This window comes from Chiloscyllium punctatum, chromosome 40, assembly GCF_047496795.1.
Source record: "Chiloscyllium punctatum isolate Juve2018m chromosome 40, sChiPun1.3, whole genome shotgun sequence".
NCBI classification, from domain to species: domain Eukaryota; kingdom Metazoa; phylum Chordata; class Chondrichthyes; order Orectolobiformes; family Hemiscylliidae; genus Chiloscyllium; species Chiloscyllium punctatum.
Window position 1 is genome coordinate 10,164,555 of NC_092778.1, and position 17,974 is coordinate 10,182,528.

Here is a 17,974-nt window from a genome sequence, read left to right on the forward strand (position 1 = left end):
AGATGGTAACAAAACAGACTACAAACGGGAGGTGGAAGACCTGGAAAAATGGTGCACAGAGAACAACCTAGCTCTCAATGCCAGCAAAACCAAGGAACTCATTGTTGACTTTCGGCGGGATGTTACTCATGCCCCCCCCCCCATACATTAGCAGCACAGAGGTGGAACGAGTGGAGAGGGTCAAGCTCCTCAGAGTGGTCATCCACAACAAGCTTTCTTGGACTCTTCATGTGGATGCACTGGTTACAAAGGCCCAACAACGTCTCTTCTTCCTCAGACAGCTGAGGAAATTTGCATTATAGTTGCACCATCGAGAGCATTCTGTCTAGATGTGTCACTACCTGGTATGGCAAATATACCATTCAAGATTGGAGATGGTTACAGAGAGGGGTGAACTCAGCCCAGACAATCATGAAGGCCAATCTCCCATCTATAGAATCCATCTACCAGGCCCACTGTCAAGGAATAGCCGCCAGTATTCTTAAAGATCCATCCCACTCTAGCAATGTTTTTCTACAACCTCTACCACTGGGGAGAAGGTACAGAAGCCTGAACACACGCACCAGCCAGTTTTCTAACAGTTTCTACCGTACTGTAGTTAGAATACTGAATGGACTCTCAAACTCTTAACATTTGCCTGTACCTATGTTTTTGTTTTTGCCACTGTCTACCTATTATTTACTATCTATGCTACTTAACTATGTGATCTGCCTGCATTGCTAGCAAGACAAAACTTTTCACTGTGCCTCAGCACACGTGACAATAAATTCGATTCAATTCAATTCAATCCCCAGCTGTGTGTACAAGGGGCATGAAGGCGCTCAATATCATTACAGAGCCTTGGGAAAGGCTTGCAACTGACCTCACGAAATGGAGAAGCACCCTGAACCAATAACTGAAAACAGGGGAAAAGAAGCTGAGGAGTACTGCAGCAGCAGACACGCAGGAAGGAGTGCAGCAGCTTTAGCAGATCAACAACCATATTCACATGTGACCTCTGCAACTGGGACCATCACTCTAGTATTGGTGTCTTCAGTTAAACGCGACGTTGCTTCAGTGAAGCAGAAAGCTAGAAAAGCAAGGATGCAACCCATGGTCAGCCATGACTGAAAGGGGCCTCATGAGTAGATCCTGTCTTGTTGGAGATGGTCATTACCTGTTACTTGGTGTGTGGTGTGAATGTTACTTGCTATAGATCAACTCATCCATGAATGTTGTCCAGGTCCTGCTACAACTGGACAGGGACTGCTTCAGTATTGTTTTATGAGTCAGGTGCTCAACATTGTGCAATCAGCAGTAAATATAAAAAGGCAAAGGGTGATCAAAATGAACATAGGTCCCTTACAAATTAATCTGAGGAGATAGTTATGGGAAAGAGGGAAATAGCAATATGAGTGAAATAGATATTTTGCGGCATTCTTCACTTTGGAAATTACTTTGAACATCCCATTAGCACTGAAGAATACAAGTGTGGAATTAAGTAGCGTTACCATCACTAGAGAAGTAATATTAGAAAAAACTAGTGGAACTAAAAGCATATAAGTCCCTGGCCCTTAAGGCTTGCATCCTGGGATTCTTAAATAAGTAGCAACAGATATATAGTGAATTCATTGGTTGTAATTTTCCAAGAAATCCTTGTATTCTGGAGTTGTCACACAGGATTGAAAATTGACAATGTGACACCCCTATCCCAAAGGGGAGAGAAGCAAAAGCAGGCCAATAGGCCAATTAGCCTAACATCTATTGTGGGAAAATTGTTGGAATTACTTAAGGAAGTAATAGCAGAACATTTGGAATACCTTAATCTAATCAAGCAAAGTAACAGGGCTTCATGAAAGGGAAATCATGTCTGTAGAAAAGTCTTACTGAAACTGTACAAGGTGCTGGTGAGACCATATCTGCAGGACTGTGAACAGCTTTGATGCCCTTGTTTAAAGAAAGATATTTCATTGGAGGAAGGTCAGAGAAGGTTCTCGAGGATAAACCCCAGTATGGAAGGAGTGTCAAAAGCAAAGGCTAAATAGCTTGGTATTCTACTTACTGGAGTTTAGAAGAATGAAAGGTGATCTTGAAACACAGAGGATTCTTAAAGGGCTTGACAAAGTAAATGCAGAACAGATGTTTCCCCTCAAGTGAGAGTATAGAACCAGAAGGCATAATCTGAGAAAAATGGGACATCAATTTAAGAGTGAGATGAGAAGGAATTTCTTCTCTTGGAGGGTTGCAAGTCTTTGACACTCTTTACCACAGTGAGAAATGGAAGTTGGGTCTTTGTATATATTTAAGAATAAAATAGATTTTGATTAATACGGGAATCAAGGGTTATGGGAGTGACAAAGTCAGATCGATCACAATCCTGAATGACAGAACAGCCTCAAGGGGTTGAATGGCCCACTGTTATTCTTATTTCTTATGGTTTATATCCCCATTTCTGACATTACGACAGAGAAAAGATCATTGATAGAAAAGTTGAAGATGGTTGGGCCTAGGGCACTATCCTGAGGAAGTCCTGTAGCTATGTCCTGGAACTGAGATGATTGACCTCCAACATCTTAAACCATCTTCCTCTGTACTAGGTATGACTCTAAATAGTGAAAAGCTTGCTCCATATGCCCTCACCTCCACAATTCCCAGCGATTTTAGCTATGCCACAACTCTTAGATACTATTCACAGTTAAATATAGCCTTGATGCCAAGGATATTTGCTCTCATCTCACTTTGGGAGTTTATATTTGAACCAAGGTTGTAATGAGATCAGGAGCTAAGTGACCAAGCTGAGGAATCTGAACTGAGAAATTGAGTGGCAGTAAGCAGGTTATTGCTAAGTTCATATGGCTTGATAGCATGAGTGATGATTGAGAGTAGATCAATGGGGCAATTATTAGCTGGGTTTGATATGTCCTGTTCTTTGTGTGTAGGACATACCTGGGTCATTTTCTATCTGGCTGGGTAGACGAGTGTTGTAGCAGTACTGGAATAGATTGACTAGGGAAAACTGTTCTACAATACTAGCTGCTTCTTTAGTGGACTTTTGCATCTTTACCAATCTATCCCTGCCTTTTCTGAACCTTTGATTGTCTCCTTTCTTCTCTGTCACATTTTGTCTGCTTGGATTTCCAAATTTGCCCTATATCACCTTAATTTGGACTTCACAACATTCCCTGGTCTATAAACTCATTTTAAATTGTTTTTCAACTTTCAATTACCCCTTTTGTAGCTATACTTCATGGTACCCACCCGCTATAGCAGCAGTGCTTGATCAGAGTTCAGAGTACTTTCATTACATCTAGCTTTTGCAGTGTGTAAACTGTACCAATTTCAAAGCTTTCCTTGCCTGACCAGGGATTTCAACTTTACTCATAAGCCTGCCTTGCCCATTTGCTTTCCGGTTGAACTTTGAGGATTGCTGCCACCAGATCATCGCCACTCAATGCAGGTTGCAGCCACCTTGGAGTGACTCTATGGAGTTCCTCTTTCCTGCTGCTACACATTTCTTACCAAGTCTGAAGTGCTTCATACCATCCACTGGAGACTCTGATTTGTTGAATCGTGCCATGAGGTTCCCTTCTGCAGGGTTCTCAATGTTCATCTCTTACAACTAGTGACTGGCTGCATGATCAGTCTTCATATAGTTCTGTCCAAATAATCTTCAGACAACCACCACCATCAGTCTGTAGGAGACAACTAAATGGAAATCACACTGGGTTTTAAAAATTCATTTGTGGGATGTGGGTGTCGCTGGCTCGCCAGCCTTAAGGGCAACTAGAGATGGGCAATAAAGATAGTGGTGAGCTTCTTGAACCGCTGCAGTTCACCTGCTGTAGGTTGACCCATATTGTCCATTAGGGCAGGAACTCCAGTATTTTGACTCAGTAATATGAAGGAATGGTGATATATTTCCAAGGCAGGATGGTGAGTGGCTTGGAGGGGAACTTGCATGTGGTGGTGTCCCCATTTATCTGTTGCCCTTATCCTTCTAGACAGAAGTGGATTGTGAGTTTTAAAGGGGCTGAGGATCTTTAATGAATTTTTGCAGTGCATACTGTAGACAGTACACACTGCTGCACTGAATGCCAGTGGTGGAGGGAGTGAATGCTTGTGAATATCGTGTCGAGAGTGTGGTGCTGGAAAAACACAGCAGGTCAGGCAGTATCCAAGGAGCAGGGGAATTGATGTTTCGGGCATAAGCCCTTCATCAGGAGAGCTGCTTTGTCCTGGATGGTGCCAAGTCTCTTGAATGTTGTTGGACTTGCACTCATCCACAGCACAGAATATTCCATCACACTCCTGACTAGTGCTTTGTAGATGATGGACAGATTTTGGGGAGTCAGGAGGTGAGTTACTCACCACAGGATTCCTAGTCTCTATCCTGCTCTTGTAGCCACTGTATTTATGTTCCAGCATCTGCAGTCATTGTTTTTACCTATTTATGTGATGAGTCCAGTTGAGTTGCTGTTCAATGAAAACCCTCAGGATGTTGATAGTGGAGAATTCAGTGATAGTAATATTATTGAATGGCAAGGGGTGGTGGTTAGATTCTCTTATTGGTGATAGTCATGGCCTGGCATTCATGTGGCATGAATGTTACTTGCCACTTGTCAGCCCAAGCTTGTATATTGTCCAGATCTTGTTCCTTTTGAACATGGACTGCTTCAGTATCTGAGGAGTCGCAAAGGTGCTGAACATTATTCAATAATTAGCAAATGTCCCCACTTCCGGCCCTATGATGGATGGAAGGTTGTTGATGAAGCAGCTGAAGATGGTTGGGCCTAAGACACTAGCCTGTGGAACTTCTGCAGAGATGTCCTGGAGCTGAGATGAGTGACCATGGCCATCTACCTGTGTGCCAAGTATGACTCCAATACCAGAGAGTTTATCCCCTGATATCCACTAATTCCAGTTTTGCTAGCGATTCTTAATGCCACATTCAGTCAAATGTAGCCTTGATGACAAGGACTGATATTCTCACCTCACCTCTGGAATTGAGCTCTTTTGTCCATATTTCAATCAAGTCAGGGAGCTGAGTGGCCCTGGCAGAACCGAAATTGGGGGTCATTGAGTATGTTACTGCTGAGCAGATGCTCCTTGATAGTACTTGTTGAGGACACCTTCCATTACTTTACTGATCAAGAGTACACTGTCGGGACAGTAATTGGCTGGGGTGGATTTGTCCTACTTTTTACATACAGGACGTACCCGGGAAATGTTGGGTAGATGCCAGTGTTATAACTATACTGGTACAGCCTGGCTAGGGGAGCAGTTCTGGAGCACAAGCCTTTCAGTACTATTGTCATAATGTTATTAGGGCTCATAGCCTTTGCAATATCCATTGTCTCTGTTTCTTGATATCACGTGAAGTGAATCAAATTGGCTGAAGATTGATATCTGTAATGCTGGGGACGACTAGAGGAGGCTGAGATGGATCATCTATTTGGCAATTCTGGCTGAAGATTGGTGTGAAAGCTTCAGCCTTAGCTTTTGCACTGGATGTGCTAGGCTCTTCTATCATCGAGGAAAGGGATACTTGCGGAGGCGCCTCTGTCAGTGAGTTGCTTTATGACCACTCATGACTGAATATGGCAGGACTGCAGAGGCCAAATCTGATCCACTGATTGTGGGATTGCTTAGCTCTGTTCATAGCTTGCTACTTATGCTGTTTGGCATGCAGGAAGTGCATCCAGCTCTTGCTCCTCCAAGAACACGTTCGGGAACTGGAGCGGCAGCTGGATGAACTTCGGATCATTCGGGAGGTGGAGGCTGTGATAGATAAGAGTTACAGGCAAGTATATGGGGATGATTTGCCAGAGGTATGCAGTGCGGTGTGGGTCTCGAGCACAGAGTCTGACCCTGTTGCATAGAAGGGAATGAGAGAAAGGAGGAGAGTGTTAGTCATTGAGGACTCAATAATTAGAGGGTCAAATAGAAGGTTTGTTGGGAACAAATGAGACACACGGCTGGTGTGTTGTCTCCCAGGTGCCAGGGTCCGTGGTGTCTCGGATCATGTCTTTGGGATCCTGAAGGGAGAGGGTGACTAGCCCCAAGTCATGGTCCACGTAGGTACCAATGACAAAGGTAGAAAGAGGGAGAGGGATGTAAGGCAGGATTTCAGAGAGCGAGGGTGGAAGCTGAGAGCGAGAATAAACAGAGTTGTTATCTCTGGTTTATTACCCATGCCACATGATAGCGAGGCAAGGAATAGGAAGAGATATCAGCTAAACACGTGGCTGCAGGAATGGTGCAGAAAGGAGAGTTTCAGGTACATGGATAATTGGGGTTCACTCTGGGGAAGGTGAGACCTCTCCAAACAGGACAAGCTTGACTTGAACCAGAGGAGTACTAATATCCTGGGTGGGAAATTTGCTGGTGCTATTTGAGAGGGTTTAAACTAGCTCTGCAGGGGGATGGGAAGCTGAGGTGTAGCTCCAGTGTAAAGGACAATGAGCGTAGGGAGGGCATGGACAGGATTTCACGGTCACAGAAATGTGCTGGCAGATAGCAAGCTGGTTTAAAATGTGTCTACTTCAACATCAGGAGTATCCGGAATAAGGTAGGTGAGCGTACAGCATGGATTTCAATGTTGTAGGTGAGCGTACAGCATGGGACTTCAATGTTGTGGACATTTCTGAGACAGGGATAGAGCAAAGTCAAGAATGGGTCCAGGGTTTAGATCTTTCATTAAGACTAGGGAAGATGATAAAAGAGGGGAAGGCGTGGCCTTGTTAGTCAAGGAATGGATAACGGTGGCTGAAAGAACTTTTGACAAGGACTCATCTACTGAGGTGATATGGGCTGAGGTTAGAAACAGGAGAGGAGAGGACACACCGCGAGGAGGTTTTTATTGACCTCCGCAGAGTTCCAGGGATGTGGAGGAGAGGATCGGCAAAACAATTCTGGGTAGGAGTGAAAGGAACAGGGTGGTCATTATGGGGGACTTTAACTTCCCCAACATTGACTGGAAATGCTATAACTCTAGTATGTCGGATGGATCAGTTTTTGTCCAATGTGCACAGGAGGGTTTTCTGACACAGTTTGTTGAAGGCCCGACAAGAGAGGAGGCCAGAATGGATCTGGTAATTGGTAATGAACCAGGCCAGGTATTTGATTTAGTGGTAGTTCTGCGCTTTGGAAAGTGTGACCATAATTCAGTTACATTTAGTTTAGTGATGGAAAGGGATAGGTACAAGCCACAGGGCAAGAGTTATAGCTGGGGGAAGGGCAATTATAATGCAATGAGGCAAGACTTCGGATGCATAGAAAGGGGTAGCAAATTGCAGGGGATGGGGACATTCAAAATGTGCAGCTGGTTTAAGGAACAGATATTGTGTGTCCTTGATAGGTATGTCCTTGTCAGGCAGAGAAGAAGTGATATAAGTTAAGGGAACCATGGTTTACGAAAGAAATTGCATCTCTTGTTAAGCGGAAGAAAGAGGCTCATGTGATGTTGAGACAAGACAGTTCAGATGAGGTGATAGAGAGTTACAGATTAGCTGGAAAGGATTTAAAGAGAGAGTTAAAAAGAGCAAAGAGAGGACATGAGCAGTCTTTAGCAGGTAGAATAAAGGAGAGGCATGTGAGGAATAAAAGGATGAGTAGGGTAGGAATCGGGCCAAAGACAGAAGTGGGAAGCTGTGTGTGGACCCTGAAGAAATCAGAGAGGTGCTAAATGAATATTTCTCATTTGTTTTCACTCAGGAAAAGGAGAATATTGTAGAGGAGAAGAACAAGATACAGGATATTAGACTAGAAAGGATCGAGGTTAGTAAGGAGGAGGTGTTATCAATTCTATAAGGTGTGAAATTTGATAAGTCTACTGGACCGGATGCGACTCATCCAAGGATTCTCTGGGAAGCTGGGGAGGAGATAGCAGAGCCTTTGGCTTTTATATTTGAGCTGTCATTGTCTACAGATTTAGTACCAGAAGACTGAAGGATTGCAAATGTTGTGCCCTTGTTCAAGTAGGGGAGTAGAGATAACCCAGATAATTATAGACCAGTGAGCCTTACATCTGTTGTAGGAAAAGTTTTGGAAAGGATTATAATAGATAGGATTTATAATCATCCAGCAAGCAACAATTTGATTGCAGATAGTCAACATGGTTTGGTCAAGGGCAGGTCATGTCTCACAAACCTCAGTTTTTTGAGAAGGTGACCAAGCATGTGGATCAGGGTAGGGCAGTTGACATGGTGTACATGGACTTCAGTAAAGCCTTTGATAAGGTTCCATATGGTAGACTGTTGGAGAAAATGCAGAAGCATAGGATTGAGGGTGATTTAGCAGTTTGGATTAGAAATTGGCTTTCTATAAGAAGGCAGCGAGTGGTGATTGATGAAAAATATTCAGCCTGGAGTCCGGTTACGAGTGGTGTGCAACAAGGATTGGTTTTTAGGACCACTGCAGTTTGTCATTTTATAAATGACTTGGACGCAGACATAGGTGGATGGGTAAGTAAGTTTGCAGATGACACGAAAGTCGATGGACTTGTGGACAATATGGAAGAATGTTGCAGGGGGACTTGGATAAATTGCAGAATTGGGCTGAGAGGTGGCAAATGGAGTTCAATAAAGATAAATGTGAGGTGAGTCACTTTGGGAAGAATAACAGGAAGGTAGAATCCTGGGTCAATGGGAAGATTATTGTGGATGTGCAGAGGGATCTTGGAGTCCATGTACATAGATCCCTGGTTGCCACCCAGGTTGATAGTGCTCTTAAGGCGGCATACAATGTGTTAGGTTTTATCGGTCGACGGATTGAGTTCCGGAGCTGTGATGTCATGCTGCAACTACACAAAACGCTAGTGCGGCCGCACTTGGAATATTGCGTACAGTTCTGGACGCCTCATTATAGGAAGGATGTGGAAGCATCGGAAAAGGTGCAGAGGAGATTTACCAGGATGTTGCCTGGTCTGGAGGGAAGGCCTTATGAGGAAGAGCTGAGAGACTTGGGTCTGTTTTCATTGGAGAGAAGGAGGCTAAGAGGGGATTTGAAAGAGACATAAAAGATGATCAGAGGATTAGATAGGGTAGACAGTGAAAGTCTTTTTCCTAGGATGATGACGTCAGCTTGTACGAGGGAGCATAGCTACAAATTGAGGGGTGATAGATTATAGACGATGTCAGAGGCAGGTTCTTTACTCACAGTGGTAAGGACGTAGAATGCCCTGCCTGCCAATGTAGCTAACTCAGCCACATTAGGGGTATTTAAACAATCCTTGGATAAGCACATGGATGATGATAGGATAGTGTAGGGGGATAGGCTTAGATTAGTTCACAGGTCGGCGCAACATTGAGGGGTGAAGGGCCTGTTCTGCACTGTATTGTTCAAGTTCTATGTTCTATCTTCTAAAGGGACCTGTGACCTTGTTGATCAGTCACTGAAGGCTAGTGTGCTGAAGCAGCAAGCTATTAGGAAGGCTAATACAAGGTCAGCCTTTACACCAACAGGATATATGTACAACAGTAAAATGTGTTGCTTCAATTGTATAGTAGCCTTGTTAGACAGTACCTGGGGTACTGTGTGCAGTTGTTCTCCTTACTTCAAGAAATGCATCACCAGCATCAGTGGATTGGCTTATTCCCAGGGTTTTATTCCTGATGAAGGGCTTTTGCCCGAAAAGTCGATTTCGCTGCTCGTTGGATGCTGCCTGAACTGCTGTGCTCTTCCAGCACCACTAATCCAGTATTTGGTTTTCAGCATCTGCAGTCATTGTTTTTACCTTGTTTTTAGGGTGGCAGGACAGACCTAAGAGAGGCTGAGCAAATTGGGCCTGTATCAGAATCATACAACACAGAAACAGACTCTTTGGCCCAACTCGTCCATGGCAACCAGATATCCTAATATGACCTAGTTTCACTTGCAGCATTTGACCCATATCTCTCTAAATCCTTCTTATTCATATGCGCATTCAGATGCCTTTGAAATATTATCATTATACCTGCTTCTACTACTGCCTCTGGCAGCTCAATCCACACAAGCACCACCCTCTGCATGAAAAGGTCATGCCTCAAGTCCCCTTTAAATCCTTCCCCTCTCACCTTAAACCTGTGCCCTCTAAGCTTTGGACTCCCCTACTTTTGGAAAAAGACCTGGGCTATTCACTCTGTCCATGCCCCTCATGATTTTAATAAACCTTTCTCAAGGTCACCCCTCAATCTCCGATGGTCCAGGGAAAGAAGTCCCAGCCTATTCGGCCTCTCCCTGTAACTCAAATCCTCCAACCCCAGAAGCGTCCTTGTAAATTTTTTCTGTACCCTCTCAAGTTTAACAACATCTTTCCTATAAAAAGGTGATCAGAATTGAAAACAGTACTCTAGAAGTGGCCTCACCAATGTCCTGTACAGCCACAACATGACTTCCTAACTCCTATAGTCAATTTTCTGACCAATGAAGGCAAGCATGCCAAAACCTTCCTCACCATCAAGTCTGCCTGCAAGTCCATTTTCAAGGAACCGTGCACCTGTATCCCTCAGTCTCTTCGTTCAACTCTAGGTTCTGGTTTGACGTTTCAAAATGCAACACCTCAAATTTATCTAAACTAAACTCCATCTGCTGCTCTTTGGCCTATTAGCTCATCTGATTAATGTTCGATCACTACACCACCTGGTATCATCTGCAAACTTACTAACCATTCCTCCATTAACATCCAAATTGTCTAGAGTTTTGAAGAATGAGAGGTGATCTAATTGAAATCTACAAACTTCTTCAAAGGGACAGACAGGGTATATGCAGGTAAGATATTGCCCCTGGTTGGAGAGTCTGGAACTACAGGCAGAATTTAAAAATGAAAATTAATGGTGCACCATACCTCCTTACAAGTATGGTGCACCAGAAAACGGAACTTTTTTTAATATGATGTGGCAGCCCTTTTTGAACCATACAAATACGGACTTATCGAATTTATTGGTTAGGGCCTTTGTGTAGTCATGAGGGCTGTTTCTGGCAACCGGGGCGCCTGAGAGGAAGAATTCTAAACAAATATGGGTATGCTAACTGATGCTCCCATTGATGGAAAGCTTTGGTGGGACTGCGCTGAATGTTGTAACTTAACGTAATTTAATGTAATTTGCCTTGGTTCAACTTAGTTTAATTTAGTTTCTTTTTGTTTTGATTTAGTCATTTATTGAATTGTAGTTTGTGTAGAGATTTTTTTTCTCCTAGGTTGTTTGTGATGTGGAGTAGTAGTTTGTTTACGGTTATTGTTATATTGCAAGATTGTTCTATTATTTTGTAATAATTTTATTAATTGTTGTAATTTTGCAAAAAATACAAAATCTCCTTCTCAATAAAAATATTTATATTTTAAAAATGAAGATTATACCATTTAGGACTGCGATGAGGGAAAAATGCTTTACTCAGAGGGCCGTGGAAGCTTAGTCTTTGAGTATGTTGAAAGTAGTGATTGATAGATTTATGATCACCAATTGCATAAAGGGTCAAGATTAGAGTGGTGCTGGAAAAGCACAGCAGATTACGCAGCATCCGTGGAGCAGGAAAATCGATGTTTTGGACAAAAGCCCTTCATCAGGAATCTTGACTCTGATCTCCAGCATCTGCAGTACCTACTTCCACCTAATTGCATAAAGAATGTTGAGTATAGTGTGGGTAAAAGAAAATGAAGTGTTTGTATGATGGTATTCAATTGCAAAGCAGGTTTTATGGGTTGAACAGCCTACTCCTGTGCCCATGTACTCTATACAGTACCTTCAATTACTTTAGCTTTGCACTCTCATCTCCAATTTAAATTTGTGGTAAGCACATTTACTACATCTACTTTATATATTCTCTGAAATTTAAAATAAGAGGAACATTTGAATTAGCATTTAGAGCAAGTGCATACAGTAGCCTTTAATATCTATTTAAATTAATATGGAAAGAAATCACTCCAAGCTTAAAGTATCAACAATCAATATGTTTCACATTTTCATTCAATACAAGAAGCTGCAGAGAAACTGAAAGAAAAGTAGAGATCACATTGGAATTTTATAACAGATTTAACAAAGATCCAATCTCTCCTGATGGTTTATAGACTAAACCAAGATGTAATTATATGGGGCTAGCTTCTCATTTTCAGGATAGGAACAGACAGTAATCCATTCAGTCCTATGTGCCTGCTACATTACTCAGATTTTGGTTCTTTTGTATTCTGAACTCCATCTATCCAACCTTTGTTCAATATCCCTTTTACGCTGATCTAATAACAAATTATTATCTCACTCCTTAAAGCTTCAATTTTACTGGCAACCCAGGTTTATGGGGACAAGGTTCATGATTTCTGTGCCCTTTCTGACATAAAACCCTTTCTGCTTTCCTACCTAAATATTTAACTTAAAGATTATGTGCTTTCATTCTCAATTCCCCCATCAGAGGGGGTGGTTTATCTGTATCAAATGTATTAAATCTATCTAATTCTGTTTAACTTTTCAAAGAACACCCCTCAACATTCAGTTTATGCAACCTGATTTCATATTTGAACCACTTGTTTGTGCATCTTTCAGGTGAATCTGTATTGTAATTCTCCGAGGCCAAAATTATTTATGAGGAGTTAATCCAGGATGGAACATAATAACGAAGTGCAGGATGGAAGAAGAATCTAAGTGGGCCTGATCAAGGCTCTATAAAACTAAAGTATAGCTTTGTTCCTTTTGAAATCTGTGCATTGATATTCTATTTTCCTTCCTTTAAACTTGTTTACTAACAACTAACATACCTGAATTTTCTTTTGAAAATGGCAAAGACAGCCTCTAATTTATTATTGAACTTTGGGCTCCAGTTGAAAGCTTGATTAATGAGGCTATGGAAGTGTTTACAAGGGCAGTACGGGTAATAAATGGGTGATGATTACAAATGCGTTGGCTGTCAACTCTTGTTCTTGGGAATGCACCTACTAGGATGTGGGTTTACATATTCTACTTTAAACCTAGTCAATAGTTTAGAATTAAAGATATACAAGCACAGAGGTGAATAGCATTAATACATTTCAGGGAAAGCTAGATTAATGCATGAAGGAGAAAGAAATGGAAGATTTCATGATCGCATGGGGAAAAGCAACGTGGGAGGAGGTTTGTGTGGAGTATAGAAACTGATATAGACAAATAGAGCCTAATGGTCTGCTTCTGTGCTATAAATTCAATTCACAAAGATAGAGTTCAGGGTCAATAATGTTCAAAAGCAGGGTTTTTTGTTTGTTGGTTCTCATTTTTATTACAGTTAGATGAAACACTGGTAGCAAGCAAGTCTCAACAACCACCTGATGAAGGAGCAGCGCTCTGAAAGCTAGTACTTCCAAATAAATCTGTTGGACTATAACCTGATGTTGTGTGATTTTTAATTTTATTTTGAATGAAACTGTACTAAATGTCTAACTGTTCACTGAAATCAGGTTATATGGGAACTGTCTTAAAATTTAGATTCTTAGCTTTCCTAACAGCAGTTTCCATTCTTAGATATGCACCAAGTCTGGCAATTCCTTAAGCAGAAGAGAGGAAAGACACTTTGTACCTTTTATTGGGACATGCAGAATAGCACGTGAGGTGAGAAGCAGAATGAATACTTACTAAAAAAAACAAGAAAACAATTCAACATTTCACTGTCAAAGGCCACAATCAAAACAGCACAGAGGTGGAACGAGTGGAGAGTGTCAAGCTCCTCGGAGTGGTCATCCACAACAAACTTTCTTGGACTCATGTGGACACACTGGTTACAAAAGCCCAACAACTCTTCTTCCTCAGGCACCTATGAAATTTGCCAACTTTTATAGGTGTGCCATTGAGAGCATTCTGTCCAGATGTATCTTTTTATTCCTGATGAAGGGCTTTTGTCCGAAACATCGATTTTACTGCTCCTCGGATGCTGCCTGAACTGCTGTGCTCTTCCAGCACCACTAATCCAGAATCTGGTTTCCAGCATCTGCAGTCATTGTTTTTACCTGGATGTATCACCACCTGCTATGACAACTGTACCATTCAAGATCGGAGACGGTTACAGAGAGTGGTGAACTCGGCCCAGACAATCACAAAAGCCAACCTCCCATTTACAGAATCCATCTACCAGGCCCATTGTCAAGGAAAGGTCGCCAGCATTCTCAAAGATCCATCCCACCCAGGCAATGTTTTTCTACAACCTCTACCATCGGGGAGAAGGTACAGAAGCCTGGACACACGCACCAGCCTGTTATTTCATAACAGTTTCTACCCTACTGTTGTTAGAATACTGAATGGACTCACATACTCTTAACATTTGCCTATACCTGGGTTTTGTTTTTTGCCACTATTTACCTATTATTTACTTATCTATGCTACTTAACGACGCAATCTGCCTGTATTGCTCACAAGACAAAACTCTTCACTGTGCCTTGGACATGTGACAATAAATTCAAATCAATTCAAACAGATTATACTGCAGCCTAAACCTCAACCATGGTTCAATTTGTCTATCACCCCTACCAGAGGAGAAGGTTGTAGGTTCAAGTCCCACTGCAGCTAACATTTCAATGCAGAACACAGTGCCCTGCAACACCAAAGATGCTGTCTTTCAAATGAAAATAAATGACACTTTAAACCATCAGTACTCACAGGTGGATGTAAAACATCTCAAAATACTATATGATGAACAAGAACATTCTTGTTAATTATTAGCTAATTAGTGACTTATTGAGTCAATAGCCCCAATGCCTTTAATTCAAAAAAGCAAGGTCTTAATGAGGATACAGAATTGGTTGAGTGTGCTGCACACTCTTAGATCCTACTGCACAACTCCTCTTCCTATCCCCTTAGAAATAACCAGGTCTCCACGCCAACTGTCACATTCATTCATCGGTGGTCCCTCGTAGACTAGGATGACACTTTCCCACTCTCAGAGTAAGTCTGTTGGTGGCTGTACAGACTGATGCAGCTTCTGCAGACTCTAACACCTGGGACAGAAGGTGGTCGCAGAAAGAGGTTGATGGGATGTTGGTATGGCAGTGCTCTCCTTATGTTGCTTTCATCAGACGACCAGTCTCGAGGTGCTCGATGCCTTCTCGGATGCTCCTTCTCCACTTTGGATGGTCATGGGTCAGTGATTCCCAGGTGCTTGTGGGAATGCTGCACTTCACCAATGACGCCTTTGTGGGTATCCCTGAAGCACTTCCTATGTCCACCCGGGGCTCGCCTACCATTTCGGAGCTGGGAGTAGAGCACTTACTTGGGGCGACTCATGTCAGTCATATGGACAACATGCCCAGCCCATAACAGCCGATCAAGGGGGGGGGGTCAGTGCCTCGATGCTAAGGATTTTGGCCTGGTTGAAGACACTGGCACACTGCTAAAAGCACAAGTGCAGGCTGTAGCAATTCACCTCACATTCCCCACTCTGTTCACAAGATATGGAGTGGACCTTAGTATCTGATCTCTGCCTTTCTTAACACTTGTGCCTTGTACCCCTCGAACCCAAAGGCAGGACTAAGAATCTAAAACTTTCAGCACCACCTTTCCTCTTTCGTCCTATTTCCTGTAATTGTAAAAGCAAACTAAAAACATTTTAAAAATATTGCAATGAAAAGATTCTGGTCTGTCAGTTTATTTGTGACAAAGGATTTGAATAACTAACATATTATTGTCAGTTCCTAAGTAGCTTGGACATTTTAATCACCTAAATCTCTTTCTGTGACAAGTAATATGATATTGTTTATTTGGTGCTTCCTTTGCATTGCATTCAAATTGTCTTTGTCTGAAAATAAAGGTACTCTCAATTTTTACTCAAAATCATCACAGTCATTGTCCTTGGAATTCCTTTATAGCCAATGTTCTCATTTTTATCATGCTTGGTTCTTTTCAATTCTCACTTCTTTCCTTCTCAACAAATCCATCCACGCTGTCACATTTTACAGCCAGACATGCCTCTGAAAGGGTGAGGTGTCTTGAAGATTTTAATAGGGAAAGGCTTCACTAAAAACACAATGTTATGGAATCAATCATGAGTCACTTGGTAATCACCCTACTTCCCATATCATCAGTCTGCCCTGATTATCAGGAAAAAATAAAAGCCAGTGCTGGGTGTCAAATTCTAGAGTTGCTCTTTGACTTTTGCTTCATCACCCCCGCCAACAAAATGTGTTAATTAAGGAAAGATATTTATAGGCAGCATGCTTACAGGTTTTACCATTACTTGTCACTCCTGACAGTATCCGACATTCAAGTACATCTCATCAGTTCTCAGGGCTGACAGTGTACAGTTAATGTCATGATTTTTTCCATGGACTGCTTTAGTAACAATTTAGTCCCATCTACATCCAAATTTTCACCTAGTTTATAAGACATCAAGAGAGGCTGGTGTATTCTGCTCAAAGACAACTTCACCACCCCCACCCCTTCTTTCAGTTGCTAAGGATACAGCACAACAGAATAAACTAACTGCTGCAGTAGAGGAGGAGTGCTTAACTTAGCACTAGACTTATTTGATTCGCTGCTCACCAATGCATCGGATACTGGCTGGAGCTCAATTGTTGCACAGCAGGTGGCGTTTAGTTTGGTCTACAAATTTTCAGTTACACCCAAATTCTGCATAGAGCTCAAGGGCTAGGTTAATACCCAGCCTGGTGATTTGAAAAGAAAATAAGGGAAACAGTTCTATCAGTTTCTTTGCCGATCTTTCCTTGGAGAGGATATCTATAATCTGGAGACAGAACTAACAGGTACTATTTTGAAAGTTGAATTGTTCTGAAATCAGGACTTGCAGGAGTATCTCATTTTTGCAATGATTTCACTTATTAATGTTTATAGAATGTGTGCTAAGATACAACAGACAACACTGTAACAGTAATATTCTGTACTGTTTATTGTTCCTCCTTTTAGTATTGTAGTTTGGGTAAATATGTACCAGACAACACTGAATAATGTCAAAACATTTTTAATGTATTTTGCTCAGGAACTTGTATATCTTTGTTCTCATTCTACCATTCCCCCCTCAATTTCTTCCCTCATTCCATCCCACTCCCCCAATTTGTGGCATAAGATCTTTCTTTCAGCACCAAATCCTCACATTTTCTAAGTCCCTTGCAAAACTTACACGGACATGAAGAAATTAACTTCATTCATAAAGACGTGTTTCCTTTTTATTAATCAAAGGGACCAGGTTGCAATATAAAACATTTTCATCATTATAATTTATCTTTAGTTTGTAAACTAAAATAATGCATTTGCAAGCAGACAATAAGCCAAAACCTTCACTCAACACCAACACATGTATGACCTAACTCTGCATCTGTTAATTTACAAAGCTGATTCCAACAATACTATAATGAAATGAATTATTCTAACTTCGGGAGTGACTAGACACAATAGGTTAAATCGAGTGCATAAAGCAGCTGCTTTCACTTGGGCTACATTTATTATCATGAGTATTGAAGGGAATTTCGAGATAAAAATATAAAAGCAACATAACACTGGCATTGTTATAATATTCATACTGCTGCTCAGTGACGCACATGAGGTGGAGTGTAGCATTGAGTCCTGCTTCCTAATCTAGACTGGGCAGATACCATGCCAACACTGGAGCATTTCTGCATATGGAAAGTGATGTAAAAGAAAGAAGGGAAATATCAAAAGGGAGAGTGGACACCAACAACCGTCAGTGACAAGCTATAGGAAAAAAATAACAACTCATTTCTATAACATCTTTCACAACCTCAGGACATACCAAATCACTTTGAAGAACGCATATTGCTTTTCAGAGCTGAGGAAGTGTAGTGTGTCAAGGGAACTAAATGGCTAATTTGTCAGCATGTGTTAACAAAATGTCTGAGGGCTTCAGTATTAGTGGAAATATTACGCCACTTAAAAGGTTGCCAGCCCTCCAGGATTGCCTTGGGAGTCTCCAGGAATTAATTAATCATTGTCCAGGACATGACTGCAGAAACCTAGGAGAAAATCATAGTAGCACTTTAAAAAAAGTTTGTGTCTGTTTCGTTTTCTTTGAGCACTACTGTTGATTATTCATGAGA

The 17,974-nt window shown here is 41.7% G+C and overlaps 2 protein-coding genes across 3 annotated transcripts in view; one reads left to right on the forward strand and one right to left on the reverse strand.

Annotated features, from left to right (window-relative positions):
* The window catches only part of chlsn (cholesin), a 416,204-nt gene that overhangs the window by 280,639 nt on the left and 117,591 nt on the right, over positions 1–17,974 (reverse strand). The window lies entirely within an intron of this gene.
* LOC140464335 (G-protein coupled estrogen receptor 1-like) overlaps positions 16,489–17,974 on the forward strand; it is a 30,866-nt gene continuing 29,380 nt past the window's right edge. For both annotated transcript variants that reach the window (XM_072559276.1, XM_072559277.1), the window contains exon 1: positions 16,489–16,666. The gene's annotated coding sequence lies outside the window, so the exon portion shown is untranslated. The remainder of the gene's footprint in view (positions 16,667–17,974) is intronic.